Genomic DNA, 27,734 nt, shown 5'->3' with positions numbered 1-27,734 from the left:
GCTGTCCACACTTGAAGCAATGTCTGCAGCTGGACCCCCCGCCGTTGTCCTGGCAGGCCCTGCAACCTCTCCTCTGTGTCCCTGGCCCCCGTCATTGGTCTGCAGTGCGGTGGTTTCTTAGTGCTCATGGAAGCGAGCACCATCCGTTTAATATCAGCTACCTCTTTCAGGTCTGCGTATGCCCCTCTGGCTCAGGTGGCCTGGCTTTAACTGGGATTTAGCGGGCTCTTTTGGGATCCTCTCAGGCTGTCTGTGGCAGGTGGAAGAGTCCTGTGAACCATCTCCAGCATCTCATTCACTCTTGGTGGCCGGTGCTATTTCTCTTTAGTTTACTTGGTCTCTCAGAGTCAAGGTTTGCGGCCTCAGGCACTTTTTCAATCAGGATTTCATCTGTGACATTCAGGTTATCAAAGAAAGGCTTGATCTGAAACTTAATGTTGTCACTGAGCAGCCCAGTCCCAACTGACCTCAGGAACTTCTTTTTGAGCAGATCAGTACTGTAGTGTCCCTCAGTCTCTCCTCCCTTGGCTGCAAACAGGAGTCTGTCTTTCAGTTCAATCGCTCTGAATAAGAAATCTTGTGCTGACACTTTGGGCTCCTGGCAGATATTCATCAGTTTTTGATACAGGTCTGATGTGTCGTATTCTTTGTAATGTCCCTTTAATATAGTTTTCAGCCGTGGCAGGGTCCAGTCAGTCTTTATTTCTAACATGTCACATAGCTTTACGCCTGGGCTGATAGCTCTCATCACTGGCTCGATGACTTCTGACTCACTGTGTCCTTCGTGGATCTGGTGCATGAGGTTGGTGAAAGAAAGACAACTTGTTGCGCTGTCCTCCCTCCCTGATTTGGCCACAGATGCGAAACTCTCTCGGAATAGTCACCTTTGCTGCAGACAGCTGGTGGATTGGGCTGACGGGAGTTGTGCACCAATACTTTTCATTTCTTCATCGAGCACAGGGCAGGCTTTCTGCAGCTGCACATACTTTTCTTTCATCTCCGCCACCTGGTCAAACTCCCGCCCTGCCGCCTCATGGCCGCTGCCCTCTATGAACATCAGTTCTTTAATAGTGCTTATTGCAGCACTATTATAGCCTCCATATTTTGTTTGATATTGTCCAGCTTTTCTTCCACCGTTTAATTAGTGTTCACCGGCTCTTGTTAGCAACAGACTCATGTGTTTCATCGAAACATTTCAGGTATTTGCAGACCTCCATGATCCGGTCCCAGCCAAGGTGGCAAAGCGTGGTGGAGGCGTGGTCGAGAAGTACCTCCGGCTCCATCCAGTTCCTTTTTTTGGCCGTTTCAATCCTTATCAATCCGGTTCGACTTGGAGAAAAGTCTCTTGATCCCAAGCCGTGGCAGTACAGTGAACCCTTGTTTTTCGCGGGGGTTACGATCCAAAAAGAACCCGTGATAGGCGAAATCCGTGAAGTAGAAAACTTTATTTTTTTTTACAATTATTATACAGTGAAATACCCCATAACACATTGAAACCAAAGAACAAAACATTTCTACAGGCCCAAGCATTTGTTTAACACATAAAAGTATTGTATAAACGTTTTTTTTTTTTGTTTTTTTTTACAAACTGTAGGCCTACTGTAAAATAATAATTTTAATCATCAATACGAACTGAAGGCTTCAAATTGCGGAGATCAGCACCGCCCCACCGCGACCCGAGTCATTGGATTAGAACGGGAGACAATGATTATAAAAAAAATACAAAGTAAAGTACAGTAGGACAAATAGTGACTCACGTGTATTTCACTGCTCTTCTGACTGAGCCGCTGCATCCTGACGCTCTGTAGCGTTTTTTTCTTCTAAAGCCCGCGGTGCAGGTGTGTTTTTACGAGAGAAGAACATCGTTATCGGTAGTTGTTGTCTCTCTTTTTTCTTCTGGGCAAAAAGATTCTTATATACCGACATGCCACCATCGATTAAGTTTGAGAACTGTAATGAACGGCTCATCAAAGGGTCCCATTCTTGAGCTGCTCGCTGAAGTTCAGTGGCCATTCTCAGCATTGTTGCTAAGCGACCAAGTGTTAGTCCATCCTCCTCATCTTTATCCACACTTGTGTCCTCTTCTTCCTCTTCTCTTTCATCTTCATTTAACTCGGTAGGTTTTCTCAGAGGGATGACTTCTGGCTCGAAAAAAGGTACTTGAGTATTTATGGACGGAACTTCCTGTGGGAACATTAACAAGTTTACTAGGACAACAAAAATAATCAAAAGGCACAGGAGGGCTGAGAGTTACCGTGTATGAGTAACACTCCGGCGGAGTGTGACTGGCGTCCGGCTCCTTATAGACACCTCCAGTAATGAGGCTGACCATCTGCAGGTGCAGGAGGGAGCAGAGCACCTGCCGCTGATGACCAGCCTCAGCTGCCCGTCCCAAGACGCCCTCTGGAGGAAGGAACCTAAGAGAACCCAGCCACAAACCTACTGTCACAGCTCCTGACGAGCTGCAACCACTCTCACCTGTCCCTCATTCCATCATCACCAGCTGCTGCTACATAAGGGCGGAGTTCCATCTACTCATCGTCAGATTGTTGTGAAACCCGATGTGGTAACACCTTCAGGCCTCCGTAAACATTTGATATTGCAACCTTGTCGCTAACCAGTCTGTTTCCCCATCTTGACCAGTTCGACCCTCTCCTCCAGCCAGTTCCACTCTGCTTGACGCCTACCCCTCCTTGGACTCGGATTCCCGGATCTTGGACCTGTCTGCTGCCTAACCATCATAACTGGGCCACGGCTTCTGGATCTCTTCACCCAGCTCTGTTCCCCTGTCTGTCAGACCCCGTGCACCTCAGGCCCGTTGGCCCCGGACCTTGCAGTCTAAAATAAAAGACTCTTTGATTCTGAATCTGTCGCTCAGTCCCAGTGTCCTTCTGTGCCTGAACCGTGACACCTACTCCCTGACAATAAATGTAATCAGATTAAAATGCAACCCCTGTTAAAAAAAACAACAACATACATTATCAGTAACCAACATTTCAAAATATCTAAAACTAAACTTAAAATGACTGAACTGAGTATGTGACTGCTTCTGTAGATGCACTGACCTGATAGTGATGGGCTGGGTTCTGCCTGGGTTCTATTCACTCTGCTAACTAGTCCCAGGATGGGAGCTGCCAGGACTGCTGATGCCAGAACTGAGTTCTGTCTGTCTGCCTGATCTTTTCCAGATTTGCTTCTTTTGACAAAGAAGTCCTATATCCTGTCACCCTGTCTTTTCATTCTTAACTGACCCTATGAAAAAAATAATAAATTGTTACTCCTAGCATCACTTACAATCACAAAATGTTATTAAATCTCCACTTCCAGTCTAAAAAATGTCAGGGCAAATAGACCACTGTAGATGTAAGTTTAATGTTCAAACTTTTCAGCTGGTAGCTAGCATCTTCATGTTATATTTAATTTAAGCCAACAAAGCATGAAAAAGCTAGCTGGCTGATTGTCTGCTAGTTTAATTCCTCTAAAATCATTGAAGAAACACATAAATATAAGCGGCAACCCGAATTGAATGTAGATTGTAAATGTTGACGTTGATGTGGAGCAGCCGTTGGAATCTGACGCTGGTCATCTGTAGACGTCATGAGATGTAATGTTAACGTTAGCTTAATACCCGTAGTCTAGCTATCTGAAGACAAAAGTGATTTTAAACAGTCACTCATTAGGAAACCACCATGAAACTTAATTTAGAATGAGTATTTCACTGACCATAAAGGCGTTTTATCCTTCTCCTCTTCCTCCTCCTCCTTTGTTGATCTTGTGTTCAGGTTCAAACCCGGCTCCACGATCCAGCAAAAACAACCGTGTTTGACTCTAGTTTTAATCCATAGACATAATCAGGGCTCTAAATTAACTTTTTTGATCACCAGCCAATGTGGCTAGTAAGTTTCTGAAGTTACCAGCCAATCAGAATTTCCACTAGCCACATATTTTTCCGTGCAAAAAAGACAGATGAGACCCACTGAATTAATTTGATCAATTTATTAACTAAAGCTTTAAATTCATTTTACAGTGAAATTGGGAATGTATATCCAATTAAAAATAATTACAATAATTAAACTTATGTACATACAAAACTTATTCTAACATTCATTACTCCTCAACCCTCACATACTATTCAGGGTCACATTTTTTGTACATAAAAAAATAAAAAAATAACTTTAAAACTGATTTATATTCATGTGAACCCTGAATCTACAAAAATGGAAATATTTAACAACTTCCTAACCATGTTTTAGTGCAGATAATGCACAAAATTAAACACAAAACTATGTGCAGAGACTAATTATGGAATTATGGATACTGTGAAATGCTTAAACATCGTCCGAGCTCTCTGAACTTTCTTCGGATCCATCTAAATCAGTTTTCTCACAAAGTGTGGCTGGCGTGTGCGCAAACTGTCACCAAGCCAGATTCAATATATTCAAAATATCATCCTCCTCCCCTCCCTTGGCAGGCATATCTTTTCTCTTCACGGCCGGCTGTCCCAACCATCGCTACATTTTGTTAGTGTTGGCGTCTGTATTTGTACCAATAACACGCTGTCAAATAATGCTCCCCCTTCTCAATGCATTCATGACAATGATGGAGCAGAGTCACCTAAATAAAGACAGAAGTGTCCCAAATACAAAAATCAAAAGGTGAATGACACCCCATTTGTGCATGTTAAGCTAACTGCTTGTTAATACGATAAGTGTTTTATTACTTTGCATGTCTTCCAAAAGAGAAAATAATCAGACGCAGGGTAGCAAAACATTATGGGCGTGGAAACGAAACTTAGAAAATCGGCTCGGCGCATGCGCAAAGTAGTAATTCTCGACAAGTAGGAGAAATCGACTGAACACCGGCGTCTATCGTATTTCCAAACCAAGAGTGACCCACTCCCCTAGAACGGCAGCCTCGGCAGATGCGTTCCCATAGAAACTGCGCTTGCGCGTCCCGCGCATAGACTGTATATAATAATTTATGGTAATAGATGGTAAAGTTCCTCATTTATCATCGGCCAAGCCGGCTAGTGAGTTTTTTTTAATACACGCCAAAAATAACTTTCACCCGCATTTGGCGGGTTGGCAGGTGTTAATTTAGAGCCCTATACATAATATACGCAGACGCCTCGTGGCGTGCTGGAACGTAACAGCGTCGCCGCCATATTGGCTGGGTCTCCTCACTCTAGGCTCGCACCAGAATCAATTGGAGTCAACGGAGAGTGACCAACTATGTTCGTATTTTGCAAGAGAGTCTGGCTGCAGACCTGCACTGTCAGGACCCTGTTGCAGACCGTCACCTGCACTGTGAGGACCGGAAGTGCACTGTGAGGACCGGAAGTTGATTCGAAGCCTTTCAAAATAAAAGCGTGTGTATCGGAAGCACGTATTTTTAAACGATTTTAAACGCTATGTTTTTCAAGAGGTCCTCACAAATGAATTAATTAGTTAACAGTACGACATAAAATCTATCAATTCCCGGTCTATTGTTTTTATTTGTATTGTAAACTTTTGTTTGGTCACTGCACACATTTTCTCTTAGGCTCATATTCATAAGCCAACATCTCACAAGATGCCATAGGCCTATACTGTACATTTTATTGTGTACTATAGAGTAAGTCACTGCTATTTCATTATCATTTCATTTTGACTTTATCGCACTGCTCTTTATATAAATATATATATATATATATATATATATAAATTTGTTTCAATTAGTTTTTCTGTTGTATTATTCTGTATTTTTATCCTTAACCACCATAAATTTCATGTTTGGTTCTATGTCTATGCCAATTATGTTCTTGTGCTGCTGGAACACCTTAGTACCACTAAATAGTACCCTAACTCTTGATATCTACAGTATAATCTTAGTCAAATTATTAAGGGATCAATGAGAAAACATAAAAAACACACCAAGTCACAACATGATCAAATGTTCTGTAGTGTTTATTCAGTCAAACATTCACAATATGACAAAAAATCTTTGTTTTTGTCGACTACCTGTTCACAAAATATCAACATGTCGTTAATATTGTGAAATATCATTTTGAAAGGCTCCAGGATCGCTTCTCTTTCATCCTCGTCCAGTTCTTCGTTCCACAACCTCCCATACTGTAGAGCAGCCTCTGCCTGTTCCTCTTCCCCCATGCCCAGAACGTCAGGCAGGTCCACTCTGGCAGACAACAGTGGTTTGTTGGCCTCAGCCCACTCTGCTGCATGTCTGCAATTTTGAAGAATGCGATCTTCAACCGAGTCCTATGGAAAAGACAGAAAGAAAGATGTCTGTACTATAGCTGCCACACCAACAGTATCTGACCAATAGATACTGTGCAAAAGCTTACGCCTTCCACTGGTGTGTCCACATCAGCAAGTCTGGCTCTCTTGGAGACCTCTGCCTGCTGCTCTTCTTCCTGAGTACTCAACTATTAATATGAATACATGCATTATACATACTTTATACTCTTACCTGAATTTGTAGTCCAGTTTTCTCTGTCCAGTTGCCAGGATTTAGTGACTGGGATAGGTTTCTAAAAGACAGAAAGTGAGGTGTCAGATGTTCTCCACTGCAACCTACATTCCCTTCATTTTCCTTTTACCCTTTTACAAACCAAACCACAACCTGCCAGAAGTTAGTAGCGTTGGCTAATACTTATGAGTACAAACAAACAGACAAATACATTATGCTTACCTTTAAATAAAATGCCACCTTTTGTATGTGCCTCTAAGTGGCTCTGCAGCTTGGACAATTTTGCTGGTTTAAATTGTAGGCACAGAGGGCAGTGAAACAGTTTGCAACATGACGTGCAGCGTTCGATTTTGGGCGTAGTGCCGGCGGTTGTTATTGAAATATGCATCTGTAAGAGACAAATAATGTCGTAATAAGTAAAACTAAATTATATATATATATAAATGGCGCATTTAAGTGAGCACTATCGATACGATAACAACGCTAAAGACTAGCCAAAAGTAAAAAACCCTGATTCTTTAAAATTAATATAACTTTACAGTATATAGTTATTGAAATATGCATCTGTAAGAGACAAATAATGTCGTAATAAGTCAAACAAAATTATACAAGTCAGCACTATCGATACGAAAAATGGCGCATTTAAGTGAGCACTATCGATAGGATAACAACGCTGAAGACTAGCCAAAAGTTTAAAAAAAACCCTGATTCTTTAAAATTAATATAACTTTAGAGTATATAGTGTGCAACGTAACGTTCCAGTGAATAAAGACTGTTTCTGTTTCTTTGTATGAAAGAAAGTTGTTTTCACTCGACTTTTACTCACCTCGTCGTCTCCACAGTTCAAATGGGGAACGAAAAATACGTGCTCCTCGCTTGTCGCTTCGGGTCCTCACAGTGCAGGTGACGTCACAGTGCATGTCTGCAACTAAGGGTCCTGACAGTGCAGGTCTGCAGCCAGACGCCTCTCGTATTTTGTGCAGTTTATGGTTGCAATAACCGGCGCAGTATTGACACCAGATGGCATGTGATTACCTTTCACAAGTAAGATTGAACCATAAGTTTGGTTATTTTACCATATATAATATTATGTCATCGTAACTAACGTTACTTACGTGTAACGTTATTACAGCGGGGACTGGTACTCTCTCATTGTCTCTTGCTGGTTTTTGTTTTTTCTTCATATTTTGAAGGTTTCCCAGTGATACAGGCTTCAGGAGGCAAAGAGAAGTTGCTATAAGACGGGAGGGTTTTGTTGGGACTGAGCCGTCAAAGCTCTGCAGTGAGCACTTCAAGCCTGATGATTTTGATAGGACGGGTGAGATTGTCAGGCTTGGATATAATGCTTGTGTCATTTGTGGTGTCTGTATTTCACAAAGTAAGGCTTGCAAAATTGCAACATTGCAAAATTAACTACCCTGAAGTTACAGAGTGCCAGCGTACGCGAGAAGCTGTGCAAAACAGTTTTAGCTCCCCAGCCCCAGTTGCAAGCCTAACAGGGTAGTATAACGCTGGAATGACCTGGAATTATAACGCTTATTTTTTAGGCCTTTGAAAAAAAATTTACTGAGCTGGTACAGTATATATGTGCAATATTATATTACATATACTGCGTCAATAAATGAGTAATAAGTCATGTAGATGAATAATGAATAAAGTATTTTTCTGTTCTATTCTATTTTATTCAATGTTTACTTCCACCATATTTATAATTCCACCATTTTTACAACTGTATATATCTTTTTTCTAATATATTTACAACTATTTTTATTACTCAACACTTTTTTTATTAAATTCACGACACTTTATTTTATTCATTATTGTTGTTTTGTCTGTTGTTCTTGAGTAAGCAAAGAACAACAAAGCAAACCGTGTGAAAATCTGGTAAATATTCGGGGAGTTATGATCATAGTAGTTGGGGATATACACCGTCGTCAGCCGAAATAAATGCAATGTGGACGCATTGGAGACCCAGCCAAGATGGCGGCCGCACTGATACGTCAGCTCCAATAGCAACCCAGTCTCACAGAAAAACGTGTAATAGCTACGTTGGTCCACAAGGGAAAACGTGGTATTGTCACAATTTGGCCCCCAAAATTGTGACAATATTACATTTTATTTGGCCTATTCATTTACATTACTTGGCAACCAGGTCACGTGACTATCAAGTTTCCCTGAGCTAAAAACAGAAAATGGCTGACTGTCAAACTTTTTTCTGTGAAAAACACAACGTTTTAAGAAAGCATCTGCATTTGTATAGCCTGGCTGACGCGACCACATCTGGATGAGATGGTGGTCTGGGAACTAGGTGTGCATTTTCTCGTATTATTTCTCAGGCAAAAATAAGGGCGGTGGTTTCCAGGCTGCCTTTACAGTGTGAATGAAATCGCGCGCAAAGCAGCATGGGAATTCCCAGGCTAGCATTTGTATGCATTTCGATGGCATTTCTAGCGAGAACTATGCATAATATTTTCATAATCTTCGTTCAGAGAATGTAGACGATCTTTCGTTTATTAGTTTCGCCGAAGATTTTGGTATCTCCTTGAAAAAACGTAACAATAAAACGTTTTGTACCGTTGTTAAGGTGGTTGCTATGGACGCTGCTATCTCTACGTCACTGACCAACGTAGCTATTACACGTTTTTCTGTGAGACTGGGTTGCCAATAGGCAGCGTCAGTCTATGAGACGTCTACGTATATTATGTCTATGTTTAAATCTGTCTCTTCTACTGTGACGATTCTTCTTCTCTGAGTAAAGTGGATTACAACTCTTTGTAGTACATAGCGCCAACTACTGTACAGGAGGGACTTAGCAGTCAATATGCGTCACCGATTTTAAAATACAACTGGCTCCTATCGACAAGACGTGCGGTCCTGTCGTGTCAAGTCAATCATCTGGGGTGGCACCTGGGTGGTCCAATCAGATTTCAGGGGGGTCCAGTGCTACCCCGACCTCCCCTCTAGCTCCGCCTCTGGACGCTTGTTTTCATTCAACTTTTTTCCTGGCTGGCTCGCCAAACTTTGTTGCAGCGGTGACTCACACAAACTGCAGAGCTTGGTCTCATGTTCTGTCTTTTATTTTACTCACTTTACGTCTCAAACCAACATAAACCTTACTGGAAAATGGAAAATCACTGTGTGCGAAAATAATCGTCTCTCCATCACTCTCGATCATTTTCTCTTTTTAACAAAATGATCAAGAAAAAAACACTTCTACTATAACTTTAACCTTAACTATGACTGATGCCATCTGCTGGCAAAATAAATGCAACACATCTTTGCTTAACTATTTTAACTTAGTCCATTGAACACCTTAAACACATCTTAAAAACTTATGTATAACAGAAGTAATCATGAAATAGTATGGTCTATTTATATGAAAATAACATAAAATAAACAAATTTGGGTCCCCTTATGTTTCTGACACGGCGGATGTCTCACACATGGTCACAAAATAACTGATCCACAACTGCTCACAGCCAAACATTAAACAATTTGAGGATGGCAGTTGGCTGTAATTTTCTCTCTGTTTCTTAATTACTAAAAAATTAACATAAAATGAAATGGAGGAGCATCAAGGTGACAGAGGGCAAGTTTATATTTGGTGAAAAGCAAGTACAAAACTTCTCTCTCCTGGAAAAATAAGATATTTTTACAAGATGTTTCAAAAGGTGAGCTTTATAGGATCAATGTGATAAACATGAACCATTTTCACACTGGATTCTTGAAATGCTCTAGTTCCAGAAGGGTGACATGTGAGAATGTAAATGTCTACATCATTTTCTGCAGATTTCTTGTACAGATTTTCCACCCAGCCCTCCAGGGAAAGCTCTGGAAGATGAAAATGTGTGAACATGTCATCAAATCTTCCGGAGCATTCATCGCCTGTGAGCATATGTGGTGGTGAAAGTTACCCCTTCATTCTCCTGTCTGCTGACCTGTTTGGTGCTTTCTCCTCACTCCTCACTTCTGTGGATATGTACAGATTCAATTCAATTCAGTTTTAATTATAAAGCGCCAAATTACAACAAATGTCATCTCAAGGCACTTAAATAATAGAGTCCAATTCAAGCCAATTGGAGTTCAATTCATTGTAATCATAATCCAATGAAATCCAATTAATTCATTTCAAAATAATCCAATTCATTCATATCGAGCCAATTCAAAAACAATTTCCTAGCTAAGGAAACCAACAGATTGCACTGAAACTTGTCTTCAGTCCAATCTCCCGTCCTGAGCGTGCCTGAGGCGACTGTGGAGAGGAACGACTCCCTTTGAACAGGAAGAAACCTCTGGCAGAACCAGACTCAGGAAGGGTGGCCATCCGCCTCCACCAGCTGGGGTTTGAGAAGACAGAAAGGGGGGGGGGTTGGCGGCACTGTAACACCATTCAAAGGATATCTGTTGGAACAGGGAAACACCAATTAATGACCACAATAATGTCACATATACATAATATCATTTGAGAAATTAAACGGGGGGGGGGGTAAAGTAAGGAAAGGTGTGACTTTCTGGGAGAATGGTTGATTGATCACTTGGACCAGGCGGAAATGGTCCACATCCCACAAATTCGGCTGAATTCGGGACTTCGCCATGAGACAACCAGCAGAGACACAAAGACAGGCGGCACAATCAGTTACCTGTCTGACCTAAATAAATTGTTATTCCAATCCGGCGCCCCGCGCTGGCCTTGTAGCCAGCTGCAAAATCGTTCTCCACGTTTGTTATGAAAACATGATGCTCTTTCCCATGTGCTCCCCCCTCCCCTTCCTGTGACTCCTGTGGGAACTGTTGAACTGGCTGACATATTCCAACATTGTCAAGGACAATCGCCTGATAATACACTCTGCGCAGACTTATTGAACACACACACATGCACACACAGACATGCTCATTGATAACACATGCAATTCTTCACCTCTTCACTGGTCCCATTGCTTGATGATGTTGTGTTTATGTTTTGCTTTTTGTGCTGAGGTTTTTTTGCGATCTCAAACTGTATCCTAGTAGAGGGTAAAGTGTGAATTATGATTTTTTCCTCCTCTCACCTAATATTGTACCTATTTTTCTTCTATTTGGCTGCGCGCTCTTCATTGGGCTGCACGGCCTCTCCTCCTGGCAGCGCTCTTCACGGGGCGCATGGCCATGGTCGCCTGTCTCCCCTATTTTTCATGTTGTCTGTCTGGATGGGTGTACCGGAACTAAATTTCGTTATGCTGTAAGGTGTAATGACAATAAAGTTGTGATTGATTGATTGATTGATTGATTGAGATGAGGCCCCCCAGCAGTCTAGGCCTATAGCAGCTTAACTATGGGATGTTTCAGGATCACCTGAGCCATCCCTGACTATAAGCTTTATCAGAAAGGAAAGTTTTAAGCCTGGTCTTAAAGTTTGAGAGGGTGTCTGCTTCCTGAAGCCAAACTGGCAGCTGGTTCCACAGAGAGGGGCCTGATAACTGAAGGCTCTGCCTCCCAAACTGGCAGCTGGTTCCACAGAGAGGGGCCTGATAACCGAAGGCTCTGCCTCCCAAACTGGCAGCTGGTTCCACAGAGAGGGGCCTGATAACTGAAGGCTCTGCCTCCCATTCTACTTTTAGAAACTCTGGGAACCTCAAGTAAACCTGCAGTTTGGGAACGAAGTGCTCTGTTAGGAAAATATCTTACAATGAGATCTTTAAGATATGATGGAGCTCGGTCATTAAGAGCTTTATATGTAAGGAGAAGAATCTTAAATTCTATTCTGAATTTAACAGGGAGCCAATGAAGAGAAGCTAAAACTGGAGAAATATGATCTCTGCTGTTAGTTCTCATCAGAACTCTGGCTGCAGCATTTTGGATCAGCTGGAGGCTTTTCAGAGAATATGTGGGACAGCCCAATAATAAAGAATTACAGTAGTCCAATCCTGAAGTAACAGATGCATGGAGCAGTTTTTCTGCATCACTCTGAAACGAGATGTTCCTGATTTTAACAATATTACGAAGATGAAAGAAGGCAGTCCTAGAAACCTGTTTTATATGCGAGTCAAATGATAAATTCTGGTCAAAAATAACTCCAAGGTTCCTCACTGTAGAACTAGAAGCCTGTAGAAACTAGAAGGCACAGTTCATCTGTGGAGCTGCCTCCCCCCATTGCAGGACACCTACAACACCCGGGTCACTAAAAGGGCACAAAACATTGGCAGGGACCACACCCACCCACAACACAAACTGTTCACAATCCTACCATCTGGCAGACGCAACAGGAGTGTGAAAGCAAGGACCACCAGACTGACTGACTGACAGTTTTTATCCCCAGGTCATCAGGCTTCTGAATCATGGACTATAACCCCACTTTTGGACAATAACCATATCTAACTGCAATATTTGCAATTTTTGCACATGACATTTGACTGGTCTTTTGTTGCATATTTGGCAACTTTATATTTTATATTCTATATATTTTTTTTCTTTTTTTGTATATTCTCTTTTAGCATAGTTCTTTTGGTTGGGAAGTCACAAAGTAAGCTTTTCATTACCCAATAATAACCACTGTGTCTGTTATTGTGTATATGACAAATAAACATCTTGACATCTCGACAGCCATGCCTGTAACAGTGTTTGCTGCTCAGAAGCAGGGGACTGCTCGGTCTGCACTTTGGTCTGCATTTCAGTGTGCACGGTCTACACAGCACTGTTGACTGGATATGGAGTCCTGCCACATCCAGAAGTATTCTGATGATACGGCTGTTGTGGCATGTGTGCACGGTGGACAGGAGAAGGAGTACAGGGACCTTGTGGAGTCCTTCTATGGCTGGACCAAAAAGAACTGTCTGCTCCTGAACACCACCAAGACCAAAGAGCTGGTGGTGGACTTCAGAAGATCTAAAACCCCATACCAGTCAGTCTGCATTGATGGAGGGGAGATAGAGACTGTTCAGACCTGCAGATACCTGGGGGTGGTGCTGGATAATAAACTGGAGTGGTCTGCCAACATAGAAGCAGTGTACAGGAGGGGCCAGAGCCGTCTCTTTTTCCTGAGACGCTGAGTGCACTGTTCTATGCTGCTGTCTGCAGGGGGAGTTGCTCTACAGACACAAACTGTAGGCGCCTGGACAAACTGGTGAAAAAGGCTGGTTCTGTTGTAGGCAGAAGGCTGGACCCTCTCAGTGCTGTGGTGGAGAAACGGATGAGGAGGAAGTTAGATTCTGTGATGGAGAATAATAAACATCCTCTCCACAGCATCCTGCAGGACAGAGGAGCAGCTGCAGTGAGAGGCTCATCCCACTGCGCTGGAATTGACTGGAAGACAGAGGTTTGATTAGAGAAACATGAAAAGTGGGATGGATGCGCATGGGAGCTTGAGACTGACAGCGGAAGGGTTAATCTTGCAGGGGCCGATGTACTTGGGTGCCAGTTTCTTAGAGGTGGATTTCAGAGGAATGTGTTTGGTAGCCAACTACACTCGTTGACCAGGGGTGTACTGAGGAGCAGGAACACCGTGCCGGTCTGCTAGACGGCGGTTGCATTCAACTGTGTGTAGTAGAGCTTTCTGGGTCTGGGTTCACACACACTGAAGGTGGTATTGAACGGAAGGAAACCTCCAAGTCCCTCTCCTCCTCGGGGAACAATGGAGGCCAATGGAGGCCTCAAATGGAGACAATCCTGTAGCGGAGGATGTGAGGGAATTGTGGGCATACTCAATCCAGGGCAAATGTCAACTCCAAGATTATCAGAGGAGACAGAGCAGAAGGCAGCCTCAAGCTCATGGTTAAACCGCTCTGTTTGACCATTACCCTGGGGATGGTAGCCAGAACTTAAGGAAACCTTTGCTCCAATGCCGTACAAAAGGATCACCAAATCTGTGAGATGAACTGGGGCCCCCGGTCGGACACCACCTTGGAAGGAATACCATGGAGACGGAAAACATGATTTATCAAAAGGTCAGTGGTTTCAGAGGATGAGGGAAGCTTGTCCAGGGGAAAATGAGGAGAAGGAAAGATAGAGCGACGGCCACCAAGTGGGTGTTTGTTGGGAGCGAGAGTTCCTTTCTCTCCTCTGCTCAGCTAGCCGGTTATCAATACAAATGATGAGAGAAACCAAATCTTCGAAAAAAGACAGCTCATCCCTGGAGGCTAACTGATCCTTCATCAGTCAACGCATTGAGTGCGTTCAGAAGAACTCCCCTGAGAGCGTTAGCCAGCCATCCTGTTTCAGATGCCAATATTTGGAACTCAATTATTAATTCAGCCACTGACTTGCTGCCTTGTCTTAAGTTTGAGAGCTTCTTAGCTGCACTGACCTTAAGAAGAGGGTGATCAAAGGTCCTTCAAAGGAATATGAATCAATTGATTGTAGTCGGAAAAAAAGCTAGTGCCCAGTCTAGTGCTCTCTCCTTTAAAAGGGCTACGATGAAAGAAATCTTAGCTGAGTCTGTGGAAAAGGAGCATGGGAATCGGCCAAAATGAAGCGAGTACTGGAGCAGGAAGCCTCCGCATCTCCAGAGAAATGATCAGGAGTGGGAAAAGAGGCATTTCAAAAAACAGGCTTGGGTGCGGCTCCATGACTGGTTGCAGGCGTAGTTGGTGGACTGGCTTGAGACATGCCTAGAGAGGAATCAGATAAAAGGTCACAAATATCTTTTAATTCAAAGAGTCGGTTGAGTTGTTTGTTATTTGAACGTTGCTGTTCGTTCAATAACTGCAGAGCCTTCCGGTGCTCCCCAAGCATCACTCTCTGGTTGGCCTGCTTTTAAGAAGAGGTGGTGCGGAGAGTCGAGAGTAGAATCGGAGAGTAGAGGATGTGGAACTCTGTGGGAGGAGGGAGACGGTTACAGGGATTTCTAAGTTGATGTTTTAGTCCAAAAGGGGTTGGTCAGAGAATGTCCAAGGTGGAGGGGAGGGTGCTGGCAGTGGTGTAAGGTTCCTGAGTCTGTAGCAGGACGAGCAGGCAGGTAAATGAAACAGGCTGAAGAGAGGAATCCAACCTTGGACGTGGATGCAGGCATGAGTAACCCAGAGTGCAGAGGGTGGATGAGGGAAACAAGCACTAGGACACAAGGCACTAAATACTTTGGCCTAATTACCACAATGATAGGTGAGACAATCTGGCGAAGACTGGTTGCTCCTGCAGCTCCTATAAAGGTGCCCTGATGAGGGCAGATGAGAAGCAAGTGTGAGGCAGGAGCAATCCAGACTCCACCCCAGGCTCCCAGGAAACCTGCCCACCCCCACCTAAGACCCAGAAATCAAAACATAGTCAAGCATGATCGGGATAAAAATAAGCCTACAATAAGCCTGCACACTGGTTTCAATGTTTTTTTCTGTTTGTCCTCTATTCAATGCAAATAGCATTTAAAACAGCCAGTGATGCATTTGGCAGAATATGACTGAAACGTTTTCATGACTCAACGTGCAGCACATTCAAATAATACACAATCTTAAGCCCTCAAGTGGTAATGATATTGATCAGCTTTCTAATTTATGCATTCACAAAGTTGGCATTCTTTTTCTTTTTGTCATCTTTGCTTTAGCTGCAGGAGCCGTGTTACCTTGAGCCTCCTAGAAATAAATGATTGTTGTCAATCATGTGATGGAGGATGCACATATCCAGAGTGAGAACATCTGCTTGACTTATCAAGTTAATAACCCCCGTCATGCTACCACCGAGTGTGATCTCCATGGTTTGGATTAGTTAACCCATATAACCAGAAGATACCCTGGACATGTTAATTTGGTTATAGGTCAGTTTCCCTTTTGACTGCTCCTGAAGTGAGCCATTGTTTGTCTGCTAGAATCAGAAGCATTGTGTAGATTGGCGGACGTTAACACTGTTGACCATGTTTTTTTTTTAACAGTGTTTTTATTGATTTTCAATAAGAACATACAAAACATCGACACATACCACACTAGTTGCACAATGAGATACAAGCAGACCTCACTGCATACATACACATACAAAACATATATTTATATAAAATAATAATAACAATAATAATAAATAAATCCAAAGTAAATAAATAAAATAAAATTGTCACACTCAGTAGCCTTACAGATAAGTATAACCTATTGTTGCTTAAGAAAGTCCATTAAGGGTGCCCACACCTCTTCAAATTCTTGCACTTTACCCCTAATTACATAGGTTAACTTTTCTAATGTAACACACCTTGCCATCTCTCTAATCCAAGATTGTGTAGAGGATACTTCAATCTCTCTCCAAGATAGAGCAATCATCCTCCTGGCCTGCAGGAGGCCAAAGTTGATCAGAGTCTTATACTTAGGTAGCCTGGGTGCCAGCCGAACTTAGCCCTGCCCATAAAAGTTTTGGTCGGGAAGTTCGGTCTGGCTCTGCTCAGTTGGGAAATCATTATGCCCGACCAAGAATCGGTCGACCCAATCAGATTGCTAGGACGGGCTTTATACGATGATGGACAGATGATCAACAGTGACATTATCGAGTACGTCACTAAAGAGCGCTTGGTTTGACTTCGTTTGAAACAAACATGGCTGCCGCTGGAGAGCTAGGGTGTGTGGATTCTGCCATCGAGTCTGTTCTACAGGATCTCCACATTGCATTCATTTTGAAAGACGAACAGAGGAACGCGATAAAGGCTTTTATCGATAGAAAAGATGTTTTTGCCGTCCTTCCTACAACAAGTGTGTGTTGCTTAATCTACGTCACATACTACATTGCTCTGATTGGTTGTAGGTCTATCCAATTGAGCGAAGAGGCATTTTTTCTCCTGGTTCGGTTGAAACACGCCCCATACTCAAACCTCTATCGAGCGGTATCAGACTCACATTCTGACTAGAATCGTGAGTATGACGTAGTCAGGCTAATACTTAGGGTTCACAGAAAAGCAATCTGGATATATTCCTAGAATACAAAGTTTTGCTACGCAGGGTACCTGGATACCTGTGACTTTACTTAGAGTGTGGACAACAATTTTCCAAAAAGATACCAGCTAAGGACATTCCCATACACAATGAATCAAAGTACCTTTCTCCGTCAAACATTTCACACATGTATCTGGAATGTCAGGGGACCATTTATTGAGTTTCTCAGGGGTTATGTATGTCCTCATTAACCACTTGTGTTGTAGCAGCTTCATTCGAGTATTAATGGTTTGTGATTGAGCTTTTAAACAAGCTGTCGCCCACTCAGCTTCTTCAATATCTTCCTTAATATCTAAACTCCATGCCTTCCTTCTGTCATGAATAGATTCCTCATCATGCAAAACAAGTGCTGTATATATTGTAGAAATTTGTCGTTTCCCATTCATGTGTCTTTACACAATGCCCTCAAGGCAGGACAGCGGCGGCTCATGTGTAGTCTGGTGATGCTTTGATAAGATGAAGTGTCTCAGTTGTAAGTATTTAAAAAAGTGTTTTCTTGGAATTGAATATTTCAAACAAAGGTCGTTAAATGATAGTAAAGTGCCCTGAACATATAAGTCTCCAATTTTTTGCACCCCTCTGTCGGCCCAAACCTTAAAACCACCATCTGCCCTGCCAGGAGTGAACTGCGCATTATCCCAAATAGGTGAAAATTGAGAGATGGGGGGTGTATCACCAATATGTCTATGAGCTTTAAACCATATATCAATAGAGTTTTTAAGGAAGGGGTTTGTTGTTTTTTTCTTTAAAGTTTTAAAATCTGCTGAATATAAGTATAGGCTTAATGGCAGCTTAGATATTGATGCTTGTTCAATAAAAACCCATGCTGGAGGAGAGTGTGTGACTAAATAAAACATAGCACTGCGCAGCTTGGCGGCCCAGTAATACCACTGTAAACTGGGCATCTGTAATCCACCCCTATCATATGGCAAATACAATAATCTGAGTCTTAATCTAGGTTTTTTGTTATTCCAGATAAACCTACAAAATACACTATTAATTTCTTTAAAAAAGGATTTTGGCAGTGGTATTGGGAGTGACTGAAACAAATATAAGAATTTCGGCAAGATAGTCATCTTAATTATGTTGATCCGGCCAATCATTGATATTGGCATTGTTGTCCATTTTTCAAATGAGTCTTGTACCTCTCTCATCAACGGGTCATAGTTTGCTTTAACAACTGTATTAATTTGGGGGGTAATCTTAATTCCAAGATAGCTAAAGCCCTCCCTCGCATTAAAAAAGGGTGTGCTTATAACTGGATTAGTTCTTTCGTCTCTGTTCAAGAAAAGTATAGAAGATTTTTCATTATTAATACTGTATCCAGAAAACTGACCAAATTTATTAATTAAATGTAATAATGTCTGGACACTGTTTGATAAGTCTGACAAAAAAAGAATCACATCGTCTGCATACAAAGATAACCTATGTTCATGATCACCGATTGTTATACCTGACAGATTGACTTCAGCTCTAATGGACATGGCTAAAGGCTCAATGGCCAAAATGAACAATAGTGGGGAGAGAGGACAGCCCTGACGGGTTGACCTCTCTAATGTTAACGGGCTTGATAAATTGTTATTCGTCATTACACGTGCTGTAGGGTTGGTGTACAATAATTCAATCCATTTCAGAAATTTCCCCCCAAGTCCGTATCTTGGTAACAAATTGAACAAATAAGGCCACTCGATTCTATCAAACGCTTGTCTAGCATCTAGGGATAACAGCGCCGTATCCCTGGTATTATTCTTGGAGTGAATTATGTTGAGGACCCTTCTAATGTTATGAAATCCCTGACGACTCTGTACGAACCCATTCTGATCACTATGTACCAAAGAAGGGATATATGGATCTAGCCTTTTAGCAAGAACTTTACACAATATTTTGGTGTCTACTCCCATAAGACTAATAGGCCTGTATGAGGAGCAGTTAGTCGGTATTTTCCCAGGTTTCAAAATAAGGATTATTGTAGCGAGTCTTAAAGTCGGTGGTAATATACCATTACTAAATGATTCGTTAAACATATTTAAAAGTGGGGTCAACAACTGCTTCTGGAAAGTTTTATAAAACTCTATTGGAAGGCCATCAGGCCCTGGAGCTTTGCCTGAGTTGATACTTTTAATGGTCTGCAATAGCTCTTCCATTGTTATATCCTTATCCAGGTCCTCTTTAACCTCCTCTGTGAGTGTTTCAAACTGGAGCTGATTAAGAAAGGTTTCTCTATAAGCGGGTGTGGAGGGGCATTCTGACCTGTACAGTGATTGATAGAATTCCTTAAATGTATTATTAATATCTTGAGGATCGTTTGATATCTCCGCTGATTGAGTAGTTATGCCATTAATGGCTCTTTCAGATTGTATTTTTTAAATTCTCCAAGCTAACAATTTACCAGCCTTTTCTCCCTGATCATAAAAGGCCTGGTTCAACCAGAGTAAACTTTTTGCTGCTTTATCAGATGTTAATTTATTGTATTCCGTTCTTAAAATTAGTAACCGTTTTTGTTTTTCAGGGTCATCTTTATTATTTATATCTATTTCCAGAGATTTTATTTGCTTCTCTAATTTATTAGTTTCTGCTTTTTGTTTCTTGTTTTTAGTGCTTGTGAAACTAATAATTTGCCCTCTAATATACGCCTTGAAGGCTTCCCATCTAATGCATGCGTTAGTTTGGTTAGTGTTGATCTGAAAATAGACGTCAATCTTGTCTTCTACATATTTAACAAATTCCGGATTTTTAAGCCACCTCCCTTGCAGACGCCAATTAGGAGGAGACGGTTGAAGCTTCTCCATTCGTACAGACATAGAAATGGGGGAGTGATCACTAATGACGATACAGTCATACCAACAATTCTTCATTTTGGATACCAGTTCTTGTGATACTAAAAAATAATCAATGCGAGACCTGGACTTATGTATTCCTGCGTAGCATGAATATTCCAGTTTATCTGGGTTAAGTTTTCTCCAGATTTCAGATAAGTTTAAATCTGTGACATATTGTAAAATTGTTTTTCTAGATTGTTTCTTATGGGGATCACATTTTGTAGAGCGTTCTACCGACGGGTTCAAAGTCCAATTGAAATCCCCACCGATAATATTTAGGCCATTCAATGCAGACAAGGTTAAGAAGAAATCTTCAAAAAATTTTGGGTTGTCCTCATTAGGACCATATATGCTGACCAAATTCAATACGAGAGACAGGATCCCACCCTGAGCGATTACAAACCTTCCTCGGGGGTCCCGTATAGTATTAGTAAGTTGAAAAGGAATTGTTTTGTGGATAAGAATTAGTACCCCCCCGAGCATAATTGTTATATGTGGCATGTATAACTTGACCAGGCCACCTACGTTGTACTTGTTTAATTTCAGTGACTGTAAGATGAATTTCCTGAAGAAAAATTATTTTAGAATGCAGGTTTTTAAGTCTGTTCATTTCAGTTTAGTGTAGTTATTGAGTCCCCTAACATTCCAGCTTGTAAATCCTAAATCAGACAGTTTTGGACCTTCCGTATTGTTTCAAGTGCAGTGAGATAGATGACCATGTTGGGTGTGACAGAAAAAAAAAAAAAAAGAAAAAAAAAAAGTAAGATCTGAACAAGACATAAAAAACACTTAACCTTTGAAATCCCGCCCCCCCCTTCCCTTATTTAAACAAAACTATGTGAGGGCAAATACCAATCCACACTAATGAGGAGTGGTTTAACTGTAGGCACTTCTCTCAGACAGCCCACGTGGTCCCCCCCAGCCCTGCACCCCAACTTGAACATATAAACACTTATTGTCCTAGAATGATAGATATGAAGCATATTAACGCTTCTTGATTTAACTGCCTCAGTAGCCTGTTTCAAATAAGCAAGTGTAACGGCCTATAATGGGTGCACAAAATAAAGATTGTTGTCCTATGGACATACTCTCCCACCTCAGCTGTAGATCTCTGCAGTTCATCCACAGTGATCATGGGCCTCTGGGCTGCATCTCTGATCAGTCTTCTCCTTGTTCCAGATGAAAGTTTAGAGGGACGGCCAGTTCTTGGTAGATTTGCAGTGGTCTGATACTCCTTCCATTTCAATATGATTGCTTGCACAGTGCTCCTTGGGATGTTTAAAGCTTGGGAAATTTTTTTGTATCCAAATTCGGCTTTAAACTTCTCCACCACAGTATCTGGGACCTGCCTGGTGTGTTCCTTGGTCTTCATGATGCTCTCTGCGCTTTGAACAGAACCCTGAGACTATCACAGAGCAGCTGCATTTATACGGAGACTTGATTACACACAGGTGGATTCTGTTTATCATCATCAGTCATTTGGGACAACATTGGATCAGTCAGAGATCCTCACTGAACTTCTGGAGTGAGTTTGCTGCACTGAAAGCAAGGGGGCCGAATAATATTGCATGCCCCACTTGAACATGTTATTGGGATTAAAGGAACTGCATTAGGCTGGTTTAAGTCATATTTATCTGATAGATTTCAGTTTGTTCTTGTAAATGAAGAATCTTCCTCACACACCAGAGTAAGTCATGGAGTTCCTCAGGGTTCTGTGCTTGGACTGATTCTTTTCAATTTATACATGCTTCCATTAGGTAACATTATTAGACAGCATGGCATAAATTTCCATTGCTATGCTGATGATACTCAGCTGTACTTATCTATAAAACCAGATGAACCCAATAGGTTGGTCAGACTACAAGCATGTCTTAAAGACATAAAGACCTGGATGACTCAGAACTGTCTGCTGCTAAATTCAGACAAAACTGAAGTCGTTATCTTTGGACCCGAGCGCTTCAGGGAGAAATTGTCTAGCTATATAGTTAATCTAGATGGTATTTCCTTGGCTTCTAGTTCTACAGTGAGGAACCTTGGAGTTATTTTTGACCAGAACTTATCATTTGACTCACATATAAAACAGGTTTCTAGGACTGCCTTCTTTCATCTTCGTAATATTGTTAAAATCAGGAACATCTTGTCTCAGAGTGATGCAGAAAAGCTGCTCCATGCATTTGTTACTTCAGGATTGGACTGCTGTAATTCTTTATTATTGGGCTGTCCCACATATTCTCTGAAAAGCCGTCAGTTGATCCAAAATGCTGCAGCCAGAGTTCTGATGAGAACTAACAGGAGAGATCATATTTCTCCAGTTTTAGCTTCTCTTCATTGGCTCCCTGTTAAATTCAGAATAGAATTCAAGATTTTTCTCCTAACATATAAAGCTCTTAATGACCGAGCTCCATCATATCTTAAAGATCTCATTGTAAGATATTTTCCTAACAGAGCACTTCGTTCCCAAACTGCAGGTTTACTTGAGGTTCCCAGAGTTTCTAAAAGTAGAATGGGAGGCAGAGCCTTCAGTTATCAGGCCCCTCTCTGTGGAACCAGCTGCCAGTTTGGGAGGCAGAGCCTTCGGTTATCAGGCCCCTCTCTTGTGGAATAAGCTGCCAGTAAATGTCCGGGAAGCAGACACCCTTTCCACTTTTAAGACCAGGCTTAAAACTTTCCTTTTTGATAAAGCTTATAGTTAGGGATGGCTCAGGTGATCCTGAAACATCCCATAGTTAAGCTGCTATAGGCCTAGACTGCTGGGGGGCCTCATCTGTCACACCTTTCCTCACTTTACTCTCTTTATGTATATGTGACATTATTGTGGTCATTAACTTGTGTTTCCCTGTTCCAACAGATATCCTTTGAATGGTGTTACAGTGCCACTCCCCTCCTGAGTCTGGTGCTGCCAGAGGTTTCTTCCTGTTAAAAGGGAGTCGTTTCTCTCCACAGTCGCCTCAGGCACGCTCAGGACGGGAGATTGGACCGAAAAAGAAAAAGTTTCAGTGCAATCTGTTGGTTTCCTTAGCTAGGAAATTGTTTTTGAATTAGCTCTATATGAATGAATTGGATTATTTTATGAATAATTATGATTACAATCAATTGAATTCCAATTGGCTTGAATTGGACTTTATTATCTAAGTGCCTTGAGATGACATGTGTTGTATTTGGCGCTATATAAATAAAAATGTGTTGAATTGAATTGAACTTTTCAGTTTTTTATTTGTTAAAAAAGTTTTGACACATCCAATAAATTTAATTCCACTTCACAATTGTGTCCCACTTGTTGTTGATTCTTCACAAAAAAAAAAAAAAATTATATCTTTATGTTGAAGCCTAAAATGTGGCAAAAGGTTGAAAAGTTCAAGGGGGCCGAATACTTTCGCAAGGCATTGTAGTTGCATCTGTTGGTGTCATAGTAATGTAACATAAAATTTTACTTTCTGTTAGTAGAATGAAAAGATTACAGCTTATTATCAATCATAAACCCTGAAGTTAAATAATAGGAGCATTCCTTTTACCTTCATAGCAATCCTATGTCTGCAGCGGCTGATTGGAATGACCTCCACAAAATGTGCTCTTTTTGGTGTCATGGTAACAGCATGTTTGACTTCTTGGGTGACAGGGGTTGTGTTCGGGAGCGTCCCTGTTGTCTTTGCCTGGATCAGGTATGTAGCTTGCTTTGTAACTTTAGCTTGCACGCCATGGTCTACTATGTAAATCTGAATTACATGTTCTTCAGGTATGACCCTGCAGAGATGCTGTGTGCTGTGTTCTGGGAGAGCAGCTACTCAGACATGTTGGTCTACATTCTCTGTGCTTTCTCCATCTGCATCTTCCTTCCCTTCCTCTTCATCTTTATCTGCTCTGTGCTGAATGCCAACAGCTGCTGCTCCAGCAACAGGTACACCAGCTGACAGAACATTATCTCACATGATGCAACATGCAAGAATTGTTAGATACTGTAATGTGATAGTCTTTATAAATTTGATGAAAAATGAAAAGGAATTGTAAAAGGAAGATTTAGACCTTAGGAGTGTTAGATTCGGTTCTTTTAGTAGGAGGCTTAAGAACGGACCGCAGTAATTCAAGTGAAAATGAAGTGTTTATTGGTAGTCACACATCAAAGCATATCAGCGCTGGGCTCAGTGGAACAGAGCTCCCGTAGGAAGTCTGTCAGACTGGCCATGATTTCCGGTTATCATGTTTATTTATAGTGTCATAGGTTGGACTCACATTCGACCGAGTATGATTGGACATGAGTAGGTTCAACATGCTTCGTCATATTCTCTGGATCAGCCCAAAACAATGTGTGTGTGTGAATCTGCCCTTGGTTTCCCAGGCTTTCTTGATTGTTTTGTCTTTCTACTCCTGGATCACTTTAGGTCATAATGGAAAAGTACTGAGACTTATTTCATTTATAATGTCTAAGAACAAAGCCAATTTTAACAATCCCCCTTTTGAAGTGATTTTATCATTTCAACTAATTCAGTCAAATAACTGCGGTAGGACTGTCATTTTCTGTATTGTGTCACATCTGTATTAGCAGTAGCAAGACTTTAGCAGCCACCCCCCAAACTGCAAGAGCCACTTACCTTTTGAGATGTAGCACAACCAGCTAGGAGATTTCTGTCATCCCCCTTTTGATGTGACTTCATGTGTTATTATGTAAGCTCATGTGTAAGCTGGTCTTCTTTGCAATTAAAAGCAGCAAGCAAATCTTCATTGCACAGGCCTGGAAATAGTAAACATAATTCTAATGCTTAAGCTACACCTTCAAATCCGGACTATTCCATCATTTCACTCGGAACAGAAACTCTTTCCGAGATGGTTAAGACCTTCATAAGTCACTGATTATAACTCTGCAAATGAGCACATTTAGAAAATAATTGTGATGCGTTAGCAAAACTTTCTATATCAGGAGTGTTAATCAAGATTCTAGAAATAGAGACTCTTTTCTAGTAAGTTTAAAACCTTCCCCACTCAACTGATAATAACTCCGCAAATGAGCACATTTCTTAGAAAATAATAATTTGCTATATGTATTGTGTGTATGTGGCCCCGAACCCATCCTCCGTGTGGAATCTTTGTTCATAATGGCCTAAAACCTTATGTGGTTAGCAAGGCCTTGCTTCCCCATAGGTACCATAACAACACAATACTGATTAATCCAAAAAATTCACATCATTTCCATACTACTGACACTCAAACATTGCATACGGCCATTAACATTACCAGCAGGTTCGTCCACCGTTTGCAGCGAATAGGAGCGAAAACCCGATGTATCCGGGAAAAATTCACCTATGGCCCCTAGTTGCACTTGGCGACCGACCAACTTATTACCGTTCTAAGTCTAAGGTCCCGCTCCAAACAGCCGAGTCACCCCACTGGCAATTGACATTCTAAAAATGATTCATTATCAGCCTTTAAGAGGAATCAGCTAAACACTTTACAAATGAAATACAACACATTTAATTTTAACCAAGGCTCGACTATATGAGTATATTAGCCTCTTGAACAATTATGATTAACTTTTCTTTTAGATTATATATCTTTCTTAGATGACCACATGACGAGTCGCGTGGTCTCTTGTGGTCCAATCCTGTCGGTGCTCTGTTTTCCTCTTGGCTGAACGTCTGTTCAGTACTCTGATCCGGAACTAATCTTGGAAGGAGAGGTCACCAGTACATCGCTTCCTTGAGGGATATTCAGCATCCCCTCCCTAACTAATTTTCTTTTGGGACAATTTCGTTGTGTAGTTCTCCACCATCATCTTGGCATGATGGGAAAGGCCTCCCAGAACTCAAGCTTATGAGTCGTCCGGCCGTACGTCCTGTAGTGGTTCTGAATCTGTGGAATAATATTAGCAAATCTCGCAGCGCAGTAGTGCAAAATGTCATTTGCACTGTATTTCTATACTAGGGTATCTCTCTTTGATAGGTTCAATTTCAATGCCCAATTCATTCTTTATTTGGATAACCTGCTTGAGCCCTATCCGGAACTGACTGAGAAATACAAATACCATGTGCTACTCGAACACCTCAAGCTCCCAGAGGCACAGATGATTGGCCAGTCCTGCAGACATGATCCATTCCCGTACACAGCCGCCATGCATGCACTACAACTTCAGTATGGTCAGCCACACCAGCTAGCGCAGAGCGAAATAGCAGCTATCCTCACTGCGTCTGATGTGAAGTCCGGGGATGCACGCACCTTCCAAAGCTTCGCTCTCAGAGTCCATCTCTTAGTGAGTATGCTGCTTTCCTTGGAAGGACCACGGGGGATGGAACTCAACTGCTGCTCCCACGTCGACCGCCTACTCAGTAAACTGCCTAAATATCACAGGGATGGGTTCATTGAGTATCTCCAGCTGCAGGGAAAGCTCAACACTACAAGCCTCAACCCCTACAACCTACAAGATTTGAACGGTTGGCTTCAAGGTAAAGCTCAGCAACAACGCCTGTCAAACAGACTAGTACAACGCTATCAAAATGAGAGACCTGCTAGTAATGAGAAAGAGAGAATTCCATTTAAGGGCAAAGGTCAGAGCATAGCAGTGTACCATGGCGCAGAGCCCATCCAACCGAGCACGACAAGCAAGCACATGTCAGCTAGTGGCAAGAAGCCATTTAAAGTGTACTGCCTGTTCTGCGACAGCCAAGAACATTACATCAGCCGCTGCCCTAGCATTAAAGTGCAATCAACAGCAGAGCTGGACAGGTGGATAAAGGATGGAAAACGCTGCTGGAAGTGTGCACGTGCTCACGCACCTGAGTCTTGCAACCTCAAGAAACCTTGCAGTGACTGTGGCAACATCCATCTCCAAGTTCTCCACAGCGTTGCTCAGTGTCGTTCCACTGACCTACAGTCTAGAACCTCGGAGAGCCGAGTATATTTGACACCCAGCATAACCTCCAGCAAAGTGCTCCTGAAGGTGGTTCCTGTCCTGCTGCACAACAGTTCTACTTCAGTAGAAACCTTCGCCGTATTAGATGATGGAGCACAACGAACTATTATCTTACCAACAGCTGTCCAGCAGCTCCAGCTGAATGGTGAGTCCGAGACCCTCGCCCTACGCACCGTACGGACGGATGTCACACACCTCCAAGGGTCAAAGGTTAACTTCGAGATCTCCTCCAAAAGCAACCCATGGAAGCGGTTCAAAGTGCACGGAGCATTTACAGCAGCAGGTCTAGATCTAGTGGAGCAAACCTACCCTGTACAAATGCTTCAAAAGAGACATTCCCACTTGCGAGGAATACCACTGGAGTCATTCAACAAAGCACAGCCACTAGTGTTGCTCGGCTCAGATCATGTGCACCTCATTACAGCCACCAAACCAACTCGCAGAGGATCCAACGGTGGACCCATAGCCATCCACACAGCCCTAGGATGGGCCCTGCAAGGGACAGAGAGGTGTGTGCCAGAGCAAACATCAGTGCAACAGTGTCTTTTCACCTCATTCGCCAGCCCTGATGATCTCCTGTTTCGGAATGTCGAGAGGTTATGGCAACTCGATGTCTTACCTTTCCGGAATGAGAAAATAGTCGTCCGCTCTCGTGAGGACCAGGATGCCATGAACCTCCTG

The 27,734-nt window shown here is 42.1% G+C and overlaps 1 long non-coding RNA gene across 1 annotated transcript; it reads right to left on the bottom strand.

Annotated features, from left to right (window-relative positions):
• Window positions 1–5,853: 5,853 nt before the first annotated feature.
• On the bottom strand, window positions 5,854–7,403 carry LOC142379466 (uncharacterized). The gene is made up of 4 exons (XR_012769695.1): window positions 7,292–7,403; window positions 6,688–6,853; window positions 6,341–6,526; window positions 5,854–6,254 (listed from the first exon to the last, which is right to left on the bottom strand). It is a non-coding gene; the product is annotated as an uncharacterized LOC142379466 (long non-coding RNA).
• Window positions 7,404–27,734: the final 20,331 nt, after the last annotated feature.

Source organism: Odontesthes bonariensis, chromosome 4, assembly GCF_027942865.1.
Source record: "Odontesthes bonariensis isolate fOdoBon6 chromosome 4, fOdoBon6.hap1, whole genome shotgun sequence".
Classification (NCBI taxonomy): Eukaryota; Metazoa; Chordata; class Actinopteri; order Atheriniformes; family Atherinopsidae; genus Odontesthes; species Odontesthes bonariensis.
The sequence above is the reverse complement of the archived record's forward strand: the minus strand, read 5'-3'. Positions and strand labels throughout refer to the sequence as shown.